Raw genomic sequence first — 19,961 nt, 5'->3', positions numbered from 1 at the left:
GAATCCCTCCTAAATCCAAGGATTTCCTACTGTTGCACAGAGTGGAGTGGGAATAGTAAATTTTACCCCTACGAAGTCCAATGACTTCCCTACTGTTGCACTGACTAGGGTGGGAATAGTAGATCTTACCCCTCCGAAGTCCAACACTTTGCCTGCTGTTGCACAGTCTGGAGTAAGAATAGTAAATGTAACCTCTCTGAAGCTCAACACTTTGCCTGCTGTTGCTCAGACTGGAGTGAGGATAATAAATTTTAACTCCTCTGAAGTCCAACACCTTCCCTACTGTTGCACAGACTGGAGTGTGGCTAGTAAATTGAATCCCTCCAAAGTACAACGCTTTCCCTACTGTTGCAGAGACTGGAGTGGGAATAATACATTTTACCCCTCCAAAGTCCAACTCTGTCCATTGGTGCACAGACTGAAGTGGAAATAGTAAATTCAGCCTCTCTGAAGTCTAACAGTTTCCCTACTGGTGCACAGACTGGAGAGGGAATAGTAAATGTTTCCCCTACGAAATTCAATGCTTTCCCTATTGTTGCACAGACTGAGGAGGGAATAGTAAATCTTACCCCTCAGAAGTCCAGTGCTTTACCTACTGTTGCACAGACTACAGTGTAAATAGTAAATCTTACCTTTATGAAGTGCAATGCTTTCCCTACTTTTGTTTGCACAGAATAGTAAATTCACCCTCTCTGAAAATCTATGCCTTCACTACTGTTGCATAAACTGGAGTGGGTATAGTATATCTATTATTCACACACTTCAATACCTTCTGGAAAATGGTTAACTATATATATATATATATATATATATATATATATATATATATATATATATATATATGTGAAATGTGTTTGTGTGTGTGTGTGTGTGTGTGTGTGTGTATATGTATATATATATATATATATATATATATATATATATAAATAAAAGACCAACTGCCACCTACGCACCACTACATGCCAATAGTAGTCATCCGGATGCCTTTAAGTGGAGCATTCCTTATGGTCAACTATTGAGAGCTAAGTGAGTTTGTTCAACGAATGATGAGTACAATAGAGAAGCATTGGATATGATGAACAGATTTCTAGAGCGAGGATATCCCTTGAATGTGCTCAAGGATGCGAAACGAAGAGTGGACATGAAATCAAGAAAGCAGTTATTATACCCACTAGTGGGAGGCTCGAACGAGCATAGAGGCAAATTAAAGAGACTGTTTCTCAAGTATGACTCAGTTCAATCTTGTGTTAAGAAAATATTACATAGACATTGGCATGTATTAAATAGAGATGAATATTTGAAAACAATAGGGCAAGCAGACCCACAGATAACTTTGAAGAAATCCAGGTCATTAGGGTATATTTTAACATCTACCTTCTTGGATACTGATAAGAGGGGTGGAAACTGGTTGTCTAAGAAAACTTTAGGTTTCCATAGATGCCGCTCTTGTAAAGCATACCAATATGGCTTAGACTGTAAGAGTTATCAGACTTTTGAGGGGCACACTCTATTCATTCAGAAAAATATCATCTGTAATACGGATCATGTGGTCTATGCTTTGAAATGTGGATGTGATAAATTGTATGTATGCAGCACTACCAAGAAGTTAAAGGTCAGGATCCTCCAACATATGAGAGCAATTGTGAATGGCGATAGAAGCTACATCTTGGCAGTTCACTTTGAAAAGTACCATGCTCGATCCTTGAATACCCATGGATACTTTGGTATAAAATACATCAGGCCACATCTAATTGGAGGTAACAGAGGGAGAAAACATTAAAGGGGGAGAAACCCAGGCTAATATTATTGTTAGGGACTAAAGCCCCATATGGGCATAATTCGGATGCCAAACTACATATGCATTCGCGATACTATATACAAATACACTGTAGCACTTTATTGCTCTATTTGCACTGCTCAAACCATTCCACTGTAGAAATTATTGAAAAAGTTTTTTTCTTGACACTGTATTGTTGAGCTTAATCATTTTAGACTAAATATCTCACTTAAGGATGTCTGATTATCAACATTATATTGTTAATTCTGTACCATCTAGATCACTCTAGTATTGATGTACTTAATCCTCAGCACTTTATCTCTAATCTTGCACTACATGGACCATTTCAGCATTGATGCAATCAATCCATGGCATTTTATTGCTGGATTTAGACTCTTTTGCATGATTTGCACTTTCATTGACTTCCAGGCACTGATGCACTTGATTTTGTGCATTTTATTGTGTAATTGCCACTTTTTCAATTACCATTATTTATTTTTTGCTGTGATTCACTTAATCTTGGTAACTATTGCATGAGCTGCACTATTTAGGTTGTTTTAATAGATATGTACCCGCTTTTTCACATATTACCACCTGATTAGACTCTGTGGAGCACTTTAGTAGCAATATATTACATTATGAATACAGACATGCTAATTTGCAATTCCAAGAAATAGAATTGTATTGAAATATATGGAATGATACGTAATATATTGTCTTAGTGCCATTGATGTGCCTCGAACAATCGAACATATGTGTGTTTATTTCATCATTACATCATGTGGCATTGATAGAGGATTACGTACAATAACTTCATATATATGAATGTATTAGCACATTAGCACTTTGGTTTGTTCCATTGACATTGGTATCCTTATTTTATTGTTCATTGGGATCTGTATCATTGTTTTAATGCTTTTGGAAGATGATTGCTTTTATCAAACAGGCATCATGTGTAATGACTGACGTTGCAATAATTGCTCTCTCAGTGAACAAAATGAATTAATGAATGTGAATAAATAAGAAATGACAATGGTACCAACGAAAATGAAAGGTTAAGCAACTTCTGATTACATGTATTACTATTAGGAGGAAAAATGGCGGACATATGGGGACGAGATTTTGAATGATGGTTGTAGCTCAAGTGTTTGGTGCCAGGGAAATGAATGAAGGACTTTATAAAGGAACCCTATTGAGAACACTTGTAAGGCCTAGTTGAAGGCGTAGCTGAAACTTGTAGGCCATTTAACTTTTTTTTAAATGTGTTTCACACTTTATATAATCTAGTATTATGATGCCCGAAAAAAGATAAACAACAATAAAAATCAACAAGTACCATAAATTGGATCGAGAGTTGTCTGTTCTGGTGCCGCCGTGCAACTGGTCCGGGGAAGTGGCTGAGAAGTGACCTGTGTTTCCTGAACATATATATATATATATATATATATATATATATATATATATATATATATCTTCAAACACTCCCTTGAAATAACAGGAGAACCAGGACACCTCCAAAATACAGTATTCCTTGAGTTAATTTATTCCAGCATGAAACATCCAACGCGTTTCGGCATCCGCCTTACTCATGGATACATTTTTTCTAAAGTGCTCACCTTAAAAAACCAAATTGATCAACTGTATTTTGGAGGTGTCCTGGTTCTCCTGTTATTTCAAGGGAGTGTTTGAAGATATATTAGGGCTTCTCGGAGCCCATCCAGGACCGCTGTATGAGCTCCTGTGTTCCGGGACTTGTGTTTGGAATATATATATATATATATATATATATACATACATACACATACATACACATACATATTCACTGACAAAAACAATGGTTACAGGGATGTTATAGTTCTGAATTTATTCACACAAAACCATAGAAATTCAGATGTTACAGTTATGTCTAGTAACTATAACTCGTGCCCTAACTTAACTATAATTAGCACCCTCACCTTGTGCAGTTTTCTTATCAATAATTTTATTGCAAATGTTGCAGATATATTATAAATGATGTTATAGAAGATGTTTCTAATGATATCATTGTAGATTAAGCCCTGTGGTCAACCCCTCCCCTTGCACGTGGCCAAATGCAGCGCATGGTGCAGGGTTGGGTGCATGTAGGGATAGGCAGCAGGCCCTTCTGCCAAACCCCCACCACAAATGGCCTAAGGTGGTGTGTAGCACTGGATTCAGTGCTCATAGGGGGGTAAGCCGCAGAACTTGGCCCTGTGGCCAACCTCTGCTGTGCCCAGCTGAAGGCCATGTGTGGCACTGGTTTGGTTGCTGATAGGAGGTAGGCCACAGAGATAGGCCAATTGTTGGATTTACCTAAAGTAATTAAAATTAGTAAATGTAAAAAAAAAACATAGAAATTCACTGAAAAAAAGGCTAAACATTAGTTAGAAAATAGAATAAAAAAAAAATTTAAATTCACTTTGAAAACCAAAGGTGACAGGGACGTTATAGTTAGGTTCATAATTTAATTGCACAAAAACATAGAAATTCGGCAGTTATAGTTATGGTTAACTCAATTAAATATAAATCGTGCCCTAAGGTAACTATAGCTCCCACCATGCACTGCTAATTACCCCACATATTAAAACATTCCAGACACCTTTGATAACATCATTGATAATAACAATTTATTATTTCTAGGAAAATTATTGAGTAGAAAACGGTGCATGGTGGAGGTGCGAGTTATAGTTACCTTAGGTCACCCCAGCTGCCACTTGCTTGCTGTAGCACCTTGTGCTACACAGGCTCTCAGCCTGCCTTTGGTTCACCCGCTTTCCAGCCTCCTCCCGCATCACTGCCTTTCCTTCCCTTGCCCCCCTCTTCTGTGTTCTCATGCCGCCCCTTGTTTGGCTGCCTGTTTTGCCTTTTGCCGTATCTCTCTGTATCGCTGCTGTTGCCTTGTCTCCCTTGATTGCATGTTTCTTGTCCTCCTGTCCTGTTCTGTCCTTCCTTGATGCCTCAGTGCAAGTCCCTGCCTTTTCCCTCTGTATCCTATTGGCCTTCTTTGTCCGCTCCGGTTTTGCTGCTCCTGCTTTGACACCTTTTTCCCACCATTCCCACTCCCTGTCCGCCCACCTCGCGCCCCCCAGGACCTACTTAATGGTGGTCATTGCACGACCAGACAAGCCTGTCTGAACCTGGACGGCACCCAGCGTCAGCACCTCTGGCTCTACGGCTCAACAAAGCTAGCCCCCAGACAAACTGTGGAACCTCTGCCCCAAACCCAGAATTAGAATTGCAGCATCACCTCACCACGCACAACTAAAGGACCCTTCGCCTACCTCAACTGCCACTTCACCTATGACATAGAAACCACCACATCCCCCGCACAGCAGACCTCAGCCACAAAATGCACGCTACTCAACACCCGATCACTCTGCAAGGACGCCATAGAAATTTGGGACACCATCACCACGTTCGCTCCCAACATGATGTTTATCACTGATGACTGACTCACCCGTGCAACCACCCCATACATCGCCACAGCAATGACATCCAGATACAAGATGATCCACCGCGACCTCCCCAACAGACACAGCAGTGGAATCGCCATCATTCACAAGGACTCTCTCAAATGCACTGCCTCGGATGACAACACCACACCAATCATGGAGCACCTCAACTTCAGATCAGACCTGACACCAACACCACCATAGGAGGGACCCTTGCCTACAAAGTTCATTGCCCCCCCTGGCAATCAACTCCAACCTCTACATCTTTCAGGGGACCTGCATTTCCACCTAGATGATCAGAACAACACCAACTCTACCTCACTCCTCAAAAACATGGCCATCATCAGCCTCACCCATATGGTCAATGCCCCTACCCCACGCAGGACACACTTATGACCCCATCTTCTCCACCAGCGACAAAGTCAAATTTCCCACATCACCAAAGTAACATGTACCAACCACAACATTGTACACTTCCCCATCGACCTACTGCATAGTGCCTCAACGGGACCCCTCTACCTCCCCTGCCACAACTGGGGAAAAGTCAAAGAGACCCCCTGGATCACCACCATCAAGAACAGCAGATCCAACTTGTCTGACACCCTCAAACGTGGGGTACAGAATCTTTCAGACTGACTATCCTTCGACACCATAACCCCCCTGAGAAACACCACCGGCAACAAACCCACCAAGAAAGCCACATGGTTCACTCCTGAACTTAGGATGCTCAAACAACACTGCAGGAAATAAGACCCCCAGCCAACTCCTACGCCTTTAGGTCTGCCCTCAATGCATATCACCACCATCTCAGGGAAACCAGAAAAGAGGCACTCACCACACTCATCGAAGCCAGCAACATCCACACCAGAGAACTCTTCAGCATCGTCATGGATTTCTTCTGCCTCTCCACCAGGACGAACACCATCACCATCCTGACCTCCATCCACTCTGGCTCCCCATCTGACCTTCGCCCGCACCACTTCTACAACTTAGGAAAAGAAGTAATCGGGCCAGCCCTCGCTGAAGTCCTCAACACTTCAATCACAACAGCCATCATCCCCAGGGCCTGGAGACATGCCAAGGTCAAACCACTTCTGAAGAAACCCTCAGCCAGCCGCCAACAAACTCAGAAATTGCCGCCTGATCTCACGCCTCTGATTCCCTGCCAAAGTCCTGGAAAAAGACATCAACCACCAACTCACAGAGTACCTCAAACACAACGACCTATTCGACCCATCCTTGATCCGCCTTCCGGCCCAATCACAGCACCAAGACCGCCCTAATTGCAGCAACCAACATCATCAGACACCTCCTTGACCTCAGGGGTACACCACCACTTATCCTCCTCGACCTATCTGCAGCCTTCGACACCGTTTCCCATCATACCATAGTCACCAGACTCTACTCCACTGGCATCCAAAACAAAGCACTCGGCTGGATCGCCTCATCCTTTCTGGCTGAATACAGAGTATCCTCCCTCCCTCCCTTCCTCTCTGTGCCCAAAGACATCATCTGTGGCATCCCCCAGGTCTCCTCCCTCAGTCCCACCCTGTTCAGCGCCTACATGACTCCTGGAGGTGACATCACTTGCACCCACAGGCCCAACATCATCTTCTATGCGATGACACACAGCTCAACATCACCCTCGCAGGCGATTCCTCCTCCACATGAGCCAACCTCCAAAACACCACGACATACATCGTTAACTGGATGAAGCTAAACTCAGACAAAAGAGAGATCCTCCTCTTCAGAAACAAGCCATCCCCCTGGGACGCCATATGGTGCACCTCCACCATCGGTCCCCCTCCTGCACCCACCAGCCATGCACTCAAACCCAGTATCATCCTAGACACCCACTGGACTGATCAACTCAGTCTCATCTGCCTGCTTCAACATCCAACGCATGTTACGCAAAATTTTCCGATGGATAACCCGTCTCAACCAGGAAGACAATCACTCAGGGTCTCATCTCCAGCCATCTTGACTACAACAATGTACTCTCTGCCGGAGCCACCAAACAGCTTCTAAAATGCCTCCAGATCATCCAGAACGCCACAGCAAGACTCGTCCTCGACCTCCCCAGAAGGACCAGCATCATCCCCCACCTCAGGGTCTTCCACTGGCTCACCATGCAGCAAAGACGCCTCTTCAAGCTCCTCACATGCATAAAAGGCTCTACACAACACCAGACCAGTCTACATATACAATTACCTCACTTTCCACCAACCAACCAGAGTTCTCTGCTCAGGCACCCTCTTCCTGGCTCACATCTCCAGCATTCGTCGCAAACACCTTGGAGGACGTTTCTTCTCCCACCTCGCAGCCAAAGCCTAGAACAACCTCTATCTCTGCTCTTCCCCTCCCTGTCAGACTTCAGAAAACAACTCAAGACCTGGCGCTTCCAATGCTGCCAGCCGGGCAATACCAGCAGCACCATACCAATGCCTGGAGACTCCCCTGGGAGACAAGCTGCGCTCTACAAGAACCCCCTGATTGATTGATTGATTGACTTGAGCTAACCATAACTATAATGTTGAATTTCTATGGTTTTGTGTGAGTATAATGTGAACATCACTTCCCTAACTTTAACATCCCTGTAACCTTTGGCTTTTTAATTGAATTTCCATGTTTTTTTATGCTATTTCCTAACTATAACATCCATGTAACCTTTGTTTTTTTCATATATATATATATATATATATATATATATATATATATATATGACTGCCTCTAGGTAGTTATAGTTAGGACCTAAGGGCATATTTATACTCTGCTTGTGCCGAATGTGCGTCAAAACTTTTGACGCACATTCAGCGCAAACCTTGCCCCATATTTAAACTTTGATGCCCGAGCCCACGAACGCCAAAATTCTGCCATGTGCGTCATTTTCTGGATGTGGGAAACCGATTTGCATTAATGACATGCAAGGTAGGCGTTCCCGTCCCAAAAATTACTTAAACACCTGTGTGCCATATTTATCCAACCGCGCAAAAATCCCGCACAGCCGGGAGACGGAGTCAGAAAATGACACACAGTCCGATTTGCATCAAAAAATAACACCTGGGTCAGGGCAGGCATTAAAATGGGGCAAACACACCAGTACTTAAGGAATACACACAGAAGTAACAGCAGAGCTCCAAAAGGAAGACATGGAGGTGCTTTTCATCCAGCATGCAAGCCGACGCAGAGCACAGGACCAACAACAGCAGCTTCTACAACACCAGCAGGGACCCCAAAGGGAACGAAGAAGGCAGGAGAGGATATTCCGCACCAGGACAACCCTTCTGGGACTCCACCAACAAGACATCATCCAGAGTTACAGGCTCAACTGGAAAGCCATTCAGCAGCTGCTGCGCATCATTGAACCACAGTTGGCACCCAGCTTGCAGACACCCCACACCATTCCACCAGAAACCAACATGCTAGCTGTACTCCACATGTTGGCAAGTGGCTCCTTTCAAACTACTGGTGCCCTGGTTGCCGGGATATCACAGCCCTCATTCTCTGCCTTCCTACCTAAGGTACTGGATCTCCCTCACACCCCACCACATCAGCTTCCCCAACACACAGCAGAAGCAGCAGGAGACCAAACAGGACTTCTACCAAATCAACGGCTTCCCACATGTGCTTGGTGCCATTGACTGCACACATGTACGCCTTGTGCCACCTGCTGCAACCGAACATCTATACTGCAACAGGAAGCACACACACTCCATCAATGTGCAGGTCATTGTCGATCACGGGGAATTGAATACTAACAAAGTGGCAAAGTATCCTGGGAACGTACATGATTCATTCATCTTCCGCCACTGCACCATCAATCAACATTTCCAGGATGGACGGTATGGAAATGGCCTACTTGTTGGTAAGTACAGAAACCTACTTATATACACACATCACAGCAGCCCTGTAAGACACACAACACATACACCACTACATAGTCACGTGGCCAGGAAGACAATGAGGTTGTGACACTGCTAGGCATGTGTGATATCCTGACCCATTTGGATACACACCTATGGACAAATGACAGAACCAAATAACAACAGATGCCACTCCACAGACACAAGGGAACAATTTAAAACAACACAATGACAATGACATTGCCTCAACTGGCAGTACAACTTGGAAGATTTATCTTTCAACATCACATCAATAACACTCAATCAAACACCCTTCCAAACAATGCGTACTGTGTAATGGATGTGTAATGTGTTTTGCTGCATGTCAAACACCATGACACACATAGCATGATGATGACTACAATGAAGGTGACATGGAATCATTGAGGCTGTACCAACATCTCACATCACTCCTGCTCTCACATTGCCCACTACCAACAAGCAAGTGGACTGTGCGAAGAACACATATTGATGAGACAATATTGAAAGTACACATTTCTACACATACGGATTGAGACAATTTCACACACACACACAACAGATGTACAGGCATATGGACCTTCTGACACTCCAAATGACAACCTCACAACCAAGTTAGCCAGCTGAACTAGAACACGTTCAATAGTATAGGTACACGTTAGAACTGGAGTCAACTTGGCAAGGGCAGAGAAATAGGTCTGCAGAGAATTTGTCACACATGTGAAATTTGTGCATAGTCAATTGTCAACACGTCAGTGCTGATAACGCATGGAGATGTGTTGTACATTGTCACCTAGCCAAATCTAAGGGTTTCACTGATGTTTAACTAATTCTATTGCATTTGTGACATTGGACGGGATGTCCAAGGTATATAGATGCACCGTGTTACCACCACTGTTGAACTGATTCTGTGTATGGAAGTATCATGTCACCGCCAGTTAAGACACATGGACACCTCTTTCACATGACATAATGCAAGGGAGTATACAATGTACTGCAAGTCTACAAAAATACAGCTGACATCCGGTCAATCAGCCAAATACCCGTTCAGATAAGGAAACAACCAAATGCTGATGGTACATCCTAGAAGCATTGGATTACACACAATAACAAAAACACAAATGAGTCACAGACAACACAAGAGAACAACTGCCATGCAAAGTGATAATCATGGTGCAAGCAACATCAACATGTTCTCACTCATTTTCTCTTTCAGCTGATCAGGGGAATGGGATCTAGCCATGTATCATGACCCAATTTGCAAACACAAGCACAGCATCAGAGTGTGCCTATAATGAGGCACATCGGAGGACACGCACCATAGTTGAGAGGTCCTTTGGCATTGTGAAGTCAAGATTCAGGTGCCTCAACATCACCGGAGGCAGCCTCCTATACTCACCTGAAATGGTGTGCAAAATCATTTTGACCTGTGCCATCCTGAAAAACATATGTGTAAGAAGGAACATTCCCCTATATTAACCCGACCCCCAAATGCCTGAAGAGGAGGAAAGGGAGGATGCTGTCCATCAACATGAGGGGGACCATCCAAACACAGCTGCAGGATTGCGTCGGAGACAACATATTGTCCAAAGTTTCTTTTAACTCTACTCATCCATCACCACTGTCTTACCATATGTCAATAAACACCTGTACTATTCACTATATCATGGCCTGGGTAATAATTTTTGCATAACATTATCCCTAACAATCAGAATCAGAGTGTAGCCTCATGGAGCATTGCAGAAATACAGAACAGGATACAGAAAAATCCACATCATATTTGATGGGTATGAATGTACACCCAACTTCACACACACTGTAAATTACATAAATCCTGTCCATTTCACATTTGAAGGGCAATAGCAGAGGAGCACAGCTATTTGACACATACATGTTGGCAATATGGTTCATTTCAGCATATGGCGCACAACTAAGACACCATCAGTCAATAAGGTAACAAAATGCCTCATACATGAGGCAGTGGATGTGTTATAGCATTGGTGACAAGAAGGTATGACCAGACCCTTGACATCAGTAAGTGTTACATCAGCTATCTTTGCAAGGAGTATGTGTGACAAGAATTCCATATAAGCAGCAAATGGATAGCACGAGTGCCCCAGGTATGACTAGCATTGCTCACAAGACATCCCCTGCACATGCCAGCCCAGGTCTTAAGTCCTGCCACTGCCATGTTCCCTGCCTCACCCCACCCTTCTTCAGAGTGCCCTGGAAATGGATATGTGTACCAAGATGATCACTCATTTACACACACCCAGACTCACATTTTGAATCCAGTGTGCTTCCCTCTGTAGTGTGATATGCCATAGTCATTGTTCTTCTGTCTGCATGGAATTCTGGTTGAATAATGCACTGCCTTGTAGACTGTCGTACCTGTAATCACCTGTACATTGCTTCCCATGTGAAAGGTACTGTTGGCCCTTTGAACTTGATTCTCACCTACAGGACTTGAGAGACTGAAGCTGCACACACCTGTGTGCACCCCCATGCAGACCAGCCATTTGAACATGCACTGCCCTTGCATCTGCCTGGAACAGCAGAGAAGCTGCCATTTTATGTATAACACTGTTATGCATTGCTGTATAAATCACTTGTGTAACACAGGCCTTGAGTTATTGTTTTACGTTCCAAAACACAGGACAAACACAGTTTTCATTTTCCACAGTGTTGTTCCAGCTTTGACCAGTCTCAGTCTGCTCACTGTGTATTTGCCGTGTCAAATATTTGTTCCTGATTAACACTGCATCCTGTGAGCCTGACAGGGAACCTTTATGGTAACGCAAAGACAGGAACCAGTCTCATAGTTGCTTACCAAGCCCTCACTTTCCTCCTGGGATATTGTGTCAGGTAGGTCTACAATGAATATTCAAATACATTGTATAGCATAATCAGTTTACTTATCCTGTCATGGGGTGGAACTTGTCTTCAAATAGCCTAATCATGTCCGATCCCTTATCTGGGTTTCATGTATTCATGAGTGACAAATAGTGACAGTGTACCATGGCTGTATGCATGGATTAGATATGGTGCCTCCAGCGCAACAAACAATGTCAGAAAATGTGCATGAAATGTCAACACATGTTAGGACCCTGACAGTCCACACGCTGTTTCACATTGCCCCAACACATTGATGTGGCTTGCATGGTGAATAGCTGAGAGATTAATCAGCACAGAGGCACTGATGTTCCTGGTTGCAGTGGAAATTTTAAAGGCCACCATGTGTGCAAATGATGTGGGTAAACCTGCTGGTTTAAAATTCCTGATCCATTAACTTTGTCAACACACCAAGGTTTCCCTGTTGTCAATCTCATTACACGTCTGCAGTACCACAGCTGAACTATCCCCATGTGTGTTCTCAATTCATCTTCAGCTTTCCTTCAATTCAGCTGTGTACTTTGTAAATGCAGGAAATGGCTCCACAGATTCATGACTAGACCTGCACGTAACTGTGACAACATGGACCCCAATAATGACTCAGGCTACACATGGCCCCACACATTAGAACCGGACCACAGCAAATAAGTGTACACGTGCTGCTTGGTCTTCTGGTCCTCCACTACCACAGGAGACCCATGGCTCATTTATATGACTCCAACTGTGGCATGACATGACATTTGTGGTTTGTATTTGGGTCTCGGTGTCACAAACACCGTACCCATATAGCATTATCCAATGCATGACTCATGGGTAGTATACAAACAAGTGCCTATGAAGTAGTATCTAACATTCCAGGACAAGTGATGGCTTAGTCTTGGAACATTGCCATGATCAACCGTCTTCTATCTATCCTGTGCATGGTTTGTCATTGGTGATGTTTATGTCCCATAAAATCTAGGAAGTTCACACAGCAGTTGCTACGTGTATGACAAACACATTTCCTTTCTCATTTCCACACTGAATAGCATTTGATTGTTGGACACATTGACTCCACATACATACAAGCAGATTTGAGAAATCACGTCTTGTGATGTTCACACTGTGGGACATCTACATTAGTAAGAGCCAATTCACACACATTGACACATAGGCATTGAGTTAATGTATTGAGTTGCGTAGCCTTGCTATCCTCTATCGACACAAAACATGCCCAAACTGGGTAATACCTATTTGTATTCCACACGTTTGGCCATCTATTGCGTCAGTGAAGAGTGCAAATCTGGTACAATAACTAGAGGATCATGGTCCGCAGTAGTATGATCTGTCACATGTGCCCATACACCGGAATGCACAATGTAGGTGCAATCAGCCTATCTCTGTATTGTCACACCTGTCATGTACTATTACAAATGAGAAATGACCCAAACCCAGTCAAAGACAGAAATTTTGATGCATATGCGTAAAAAAAGACGCACATGCATCAAAAAAGTGACGCATATGCATCAAAAAATGACGCTCATTGCCATGATAAATCCATTGGCCCTGAGCGGTAATTCCCACACTGTACCCCATGAAATTGGTTAAGTATGAAACATATTTGAAAATATGGATGCAGGGTTATTTCTAAGCATGTGCGTCAAAAACAATTATGCACAGACTGTAAGCGTTATAATATTTTGACGCATAAGTATAAAAACGCCCCACATTTGAGGCAGGAAGTGATGTAATAGGATATCCTGTTTACAGAATTGGTACAGTGGGTGTACTTTCACTTTGCAGTCTGTGATATTTCCTGACTGTGTGGCTGTGTTTTAACTTATCTCTCTGCGCATTTTGTGATTTTGTCTCCTGTGTGGTCTTTAAATTGTCTTTTTGTGTTTCCTAAGTGTCTGTGGTATCCTGAGTAAGTGTATTTTTTGTCATTTCTGGTGTACAAATTTGTCTTTGTACTGTTGGGAGTCTGTTGTGGCTAGTGTTAGTTTGGGGCTGTTTTCTGTTATTTTTTATTTCCCTCTCCTACTTTCCCTTCATTCTCCTCTGTACCCCTTTATTCCCTTTTTTTTGCTAGCATGTTGGGTAGGCCTCGTATTGGCAGGATGGGAGAGGAGGAGCTGGGGGATTTATTTGGCTGGTGTGCCACTTCCTACCCTTAATGATAGAAGCAGGTGGGCGTGTGACACAGTGGTATCATACAGAGGCAAGGAGGCTCAGGTGGGCAAAGGTCCTGTACCATCTCAAGTGAATTCATAACACACTGCGCAATGACCACCAGCTGAAACACCGTTGGGCTGACCTGGTTGCCAGGGAGCAAGACCTGCTGGACCACCTGGGGATTGTGATTGGTGGCCCTGTTGGGGAGTACAATTCGGAGTAATGTGCACATTTAAATGCTCTGTAGTGACAGTAGCAGATTTGTTCATATGCTGCAGGCAATGTTTTTGGACATGTGGAATGCAAGTTAAACATACAGTTGCCGAGAGTTATACAATAATTCCTACACATTACCATCATTTGTTGACGCAACAGCAGCACTAACTTACAAAACACAACAGGAGCCTGTAAATTAGTGCTACATTCACGTCAATAGATGATGCAAATGTGGCTCTAACATATGTTTTATGCATGGTCTGTGAGTGTACCAGGAAAGAGATGTTTTTAATCCAGATAGTTTCAAGAAATACTGTGTCCCTCAATTTTTTCGGATACATGTCTGAACTGGATTCTGACACATACGTAACAAGTTATGTCTGACCTGAGGTAGCATCTTAGACTGATATTTGGACATTGTTGTGCCACAATTAAATTAGGGATGGATGCCAAAAGTAAAGCACACAGGTTCATATTTCAATGTTTGGTGCAACTTACCATAGCTGTGGCAAATAAAATGAAGCAAATTATACAAATTGAGGGGTAACAACTGTCCCTGGCCCTCTGTACATTGTACCAGTGTGTTTTACATTGGTCTTAGTCAAAATAGCTGGGTGACTGGTATTGAAGTCCTCCAGGAAAGTGGCTTTGCATGTCTCTTATGGATACACATGATGAGAGGAATACACTCCAGGAATGAGTCTGTAAACAAATGATGGAGCATGTTTGCCACTACATGATAGTTAGGGCCCATGTGTGCAGATGTGTGTATCACTCACTGGAGTGCCCGGGTCTATACATGTTTGCAGTGGTATGTCGGATGCAGTATCATCATGTCTGAGATGCTTGACTTTCTGATGTAATCTTACACATTGTATTTGGAAGTGTTGTACAGTGCACATTTTTCCCTTCCATGCTTTAGAGGTGAACCAGCCCCCTACACTATCGGAGAGGTGGCTTGATTTGCGGACCCAGACATCTCCAGAAAGTGTTGATATTTCTGTTCTGTGTTGTGTTTGCTGCTGTTGTGTGATTGACTCCTGTATGTTGGACACATAGCAAGGTGTGATGCACTAGTCAATGATCGGATATGTTCCTTGAGTGGAGAACCATTTTTTTCCTATCTTTGAGCTGGGCAGTCATTACTGTATAGTCATAATTTGGGACTGTAGGGCAGTCCTGTAGGCACGGCCATGTGAATAGGGATGACTTTTGTGGATAAAACTTAAATTCAGAAAATGTTGCAGAGGACCATATTTGTGATTTAGTCAGCAAGTCAGACCCTGATACTCACAGAATAGGGATGCCAAAGTCTTACCCACAGACTTTAGCTTCCCTATTCACTAATGAACATGTTTGATTGTATGCTTGAGTTCCTAGCCGCATGTAGCTCCACATGTTGTGCTACGTTTATGAGGCACTTGAGTACAATGGCCTAGGTGTGCATGCAGCTCATGGGCAGATATGTGCTTGCATCTATCTGCTTGTTGTAAGTCATGCGTTACTGGTAGGAAATGATGTTGACAATTGTCTGCATTTCCAAACACAATCAGTGATCTGTATGATGGTATGGGCTGTTTCTGGTACATTAGATGTATTGTCTGATTTACTTCTAGAGCCATATCACACAATGAAGTACCTAATGTTTGGTTTTATATTTGTTTTAATAGCTGTCAATATGAGTCCCATCCAGATTCGGGAGTTTCAGTGCAGGGTGATGCGTTACCTCCACATTCTGGATGTGAAGTCTGGGTTCTGCAAAATGGCAAGGCATCATCGCAGTGAAAGAGCCTCTGGAGTGTGGAGGGTATTTGCCCAAGGGGGCCCTTCCGTGTCCACCACAGCCACCACCACCAGCACCATCACTACCACCCACATGGCACCAAACGTAGCAGGCACCTTTGCAGGACCGTCACCCTCCACTGCTCCAGGACCTGTCACAGCACCACCTGCACCTCCTCCTACAGGCATGCCACTGACAAGGGGACATACTTCTTCAACTGACACCCAGACTACCCCTGCTGCAGTCATAGACCCAGCAGATTTTCAGCAGATGCAACGGAACTTGGACCGTATGTTGAGGAAAATGACCAGGCTGCAGCAGGAGGTGGCACAAGTGAATAGGAGGGTGCGTGCCATAAAAAAGACCATGCGGAGGGTGAACATGTAAACAATACAACCTCCGCCATGATTCCCTCCCCTCCTTCCTCTTTCCTGGTTCTTTTCATTAGTGGGTTTAAGGGGCTTAGTGTTAGGTTAAAATAGGCTGTTAGTTTAGTTAGTAGTAGTGGGTGGGGGGGTGGAGGTATGATACTTTTAATATATGTTTTTTATTATGTGTGTGGGTGGGTGGTGGATGATTTTGGGGTTTTGGTGTTTTTTTTTTTTTATAAAATATAAAAATACAAAAAAATATATATTTGTTTAGAATAAGATAGTATGTGTTTAGGTTAGTATATGTTGTCCTCCATGTGTCCCGTCTTATAAAGGGGTTGGGGGGTTGATGTTTAGGTCGTTTCGTTAAATGTGATGAGTAAGTTTAGCTTAGGTTAGTTAGGGACAGTTGTGGGTAATGTGTAGTTAGGATAGGTTAGGTTAGGTAAGGTGTTTCCCCTGCTTTTAGCTTCTGTTTTTACTGTTTAATAAATATTTAGGTAACCCTTTACAGAATGTGTCACATGCTTGGGGATCAGGGCCTTGGCATGAGTGAACAGTATCTCTTTAGTATTAGCTTCTGTGTCCCATCCAGCAACCAAATCCCAAATGAGCTGTTACATTGGCATCTACAACAAAGCTACTTTGCTAAGATTCTGCCATCTATTGCACCCACCACTCAAGGTTACTATGGATCCCAAAGTGTTGTTAATTTTTTAAGTATGTTTTCAATCTCACATACTCTGTGACCAGAATTGGTATTGAGGACACTGTGTTAAGTCTGCCTGCAGCTTGATGTCCAAGCAAAGCCTTATAAGGTGAGTGTAGTATCATCTCATGTAGTATGGTATACATAACTTACACCTATCATTTGTTACATTGTTCAGCCAGGTTACATATTTGTACGTACACTCCGACACATCCATTCCTGCTGTATGGTGTGTGTTAGGAAAACTTTGGGTCAAATGTCACATACGTAAATTTTGGCTTGAAGAAAAAGTTGAAAGCAATATTTTTTGGCTTAGACATCCCTTGAGGAAGCGTTATTCTGTCCAACATAGCATTATGGTGTATAGTTTCTATTATCCTCAGAATTAACCCTCAGGGAGGGCACATGAGGGTACAATCCAGACCACAGTGCACAGTTATCAGCCAACATTCTTTCAGGTCAGGTGTATTAACAATCTATAACCATTGACCTGAGGTAAACTTCACTGATCCCCCTCACGGTTGATGTGTCACATTACACAGAAACAAAGTTGTTGTATAAGTGCTATTTATTTGAAAGTGCTGTAGTGCAATATGTACATTGTCCATGATTGTGTGTCCATTAGTGTGACACCTTCCATTGTCATCCTACACAAGTGCAAAAGGACATGTCATTGGGCATGCTGGGGTGAAGTGTCAGACAGTGCAGAGGGACAGGATTTGCCAATGAGTTAGTGAGACAATCACAGGGCAAGGTGACAAGGTAAACAGTGGGCTGAAGAACAGTGCTTCAGAACAGTTGTTGCAAGACTGGCATGCTACAAAGCACAAGACTTTGGCATTAGGTGGCCATGTGGCAGGGACTAGTGCTACCGGGTACTCTTACGGATGAAGGTGATCTGTTCCACGTCTTCATCTTCTGATGTGTGTGTTGTCTCCTCTGCTCGTGGTGGTGGTGGTTGTGAAGGGGCAACACACACCTCAGTGTTTGAAGCTGTGGAGTCAGACATCACAGTAGATGCCAACTGTGGGGCTATGAAGGGCAGTACTGCAGCAAGGAGGAGCTGCTTGTTCTCAAATATAGCAGCCACATCACTGTGGTAGGCAGCCAGGTAGGCCCTGAGGGGTTCAATATTGCATTTGTGCACGCGTTGACAGGATTGTTGTTGTAGGTGTTGTGTCAACTCTCTTACATCTGTGCTGATTTCCTTCAACCTTTTTTCAAGTTTCTGCAAGATTGATGTTCGCCCTTGCATGGCTACTGCCTGTTCTGCAGTTGACATCATGCACGAATGCACCCCTAGTAGGCTGGATGCCATATTTTCCATCCCCACCCGCACCTCCTTGGCCAACTCCAGCTGTACTCCACCTACAGTTCTCTCAAAGCTGGTGCCAGTGTTGTCAGAGTCCTCAGCTGTGTTGGAGCTGGCAGGTCGTACAATTGGGGTGGTGGGTGGGTCCTCTGTGATGGCTGCTAGTTCTGTGCTTCTCCTTGTGACTGAAGGTGGGGTCTGGAGGGTTCCAAGGACATCTTGGAGGGTCTGCTGGCTAATGTCTGTCAGCTCGGCATCCATGTCATCAGGGTAGTCCAGGACAGGCATATCCGCAGGAGAGCCATCGTCCTCTGCAATGAGATATGGTACAATTAGTGTGTCTGTGTTATGGGATTTGTAATGTGACGTGCTTGCCTTCCCATTAGTTTCACATTGTGATCTTGGTTCCTGTTCATTGTTCCTGCCTTTCATATTAGCATTCTCCCAGGCCTATGCCCCACCTGCATGTCACATGTATTGTGGTCAGTTTGGGGACTTGTCAGCATCACATCCTCTATGTGTTGGTTCTGGCCTATTTGTGAATTTCCACCTTCTTGTCCTACTCAACCCTCCGTCTTCTTCCATTCTCATGGTGAGGCCTTTCACTGGCTGTGGGTGTTCTGATGGCACTTGCACCACACTTAACATTCTGGAACTTACCCAGTCTCTGATATTTCACATCCAGCTAAATGTTGCTGAGACCTAGCATATACTATGTATTGCATTGGCATGGCACAATATGGGTGTCAGCACTGGTAGTGTGTACTGCTGATGTTGGGAAATGTGTGCTACATTGGATTGCACTGATGGTCCTAGCAGTGCTCCATTTCCTCCTCTGACTATGCGCGTGTCTTTCTGTAGCCAGTTACATATGTCCTCCCCCTCAATGCTGTTGTCTGAGCAGTATGACATTTGGAATGTTGCATGGTGTAATTGGAGCTATTGTGACCCAGACAGAGGGTGGACCCTGACATATGCAGCATGGGTATGACATTAGTGCTGTGTACCTCATAATGTTTATGACAATGGGTGATGTTTGTAGCAACTATGGACAATCGCATTTGACAGGATTGGAACATTTGTATTGATTTCAGGGGATTGATAACGTTGTCATCCTGAACCCTCTAATTTGGGTCTGTTTGATCCATGGGGACGTTACTGCCATTAGCTACTTGACCTGCACACACAGCAGAGGTGGTAGTGGCAACTGTTGTCAATGTTAAATTCCACTTGCAGATACAGCCTGAGATTGTTAATTGGGCCCTAGTTCATGTAGGGAGAATACTGGCTGACGCGTGACAGCATGCCAGTTTTACGTTGTACCCTACCCTCTTGGCCTGGCTTTACCTTTCCAACGTCCTTGGCATGGCAGCATAGCCCCATGCAAAGGTTGTGA

This window comes from Pleurodeles waltl, chromosome 3_1 (genome assembly GCF_031143425.1).
Source record: "Pleurodeles waltl isolate 20211129_DDA chromosome 3_1, aPleWal1.hap1.20221129, whole genome shotgun sequence".
Lineage (NCBI taxonomy): Eukaryota > Metazoa > Chordata > Amphibia > Caudata > Salamandridae > Pleurodeles > Pleurodeles waltl.
The sequence above is the reverse complement of the archived record's forward strand: the minus strand, read 5'-3'. Positions refer to the sequence as shown.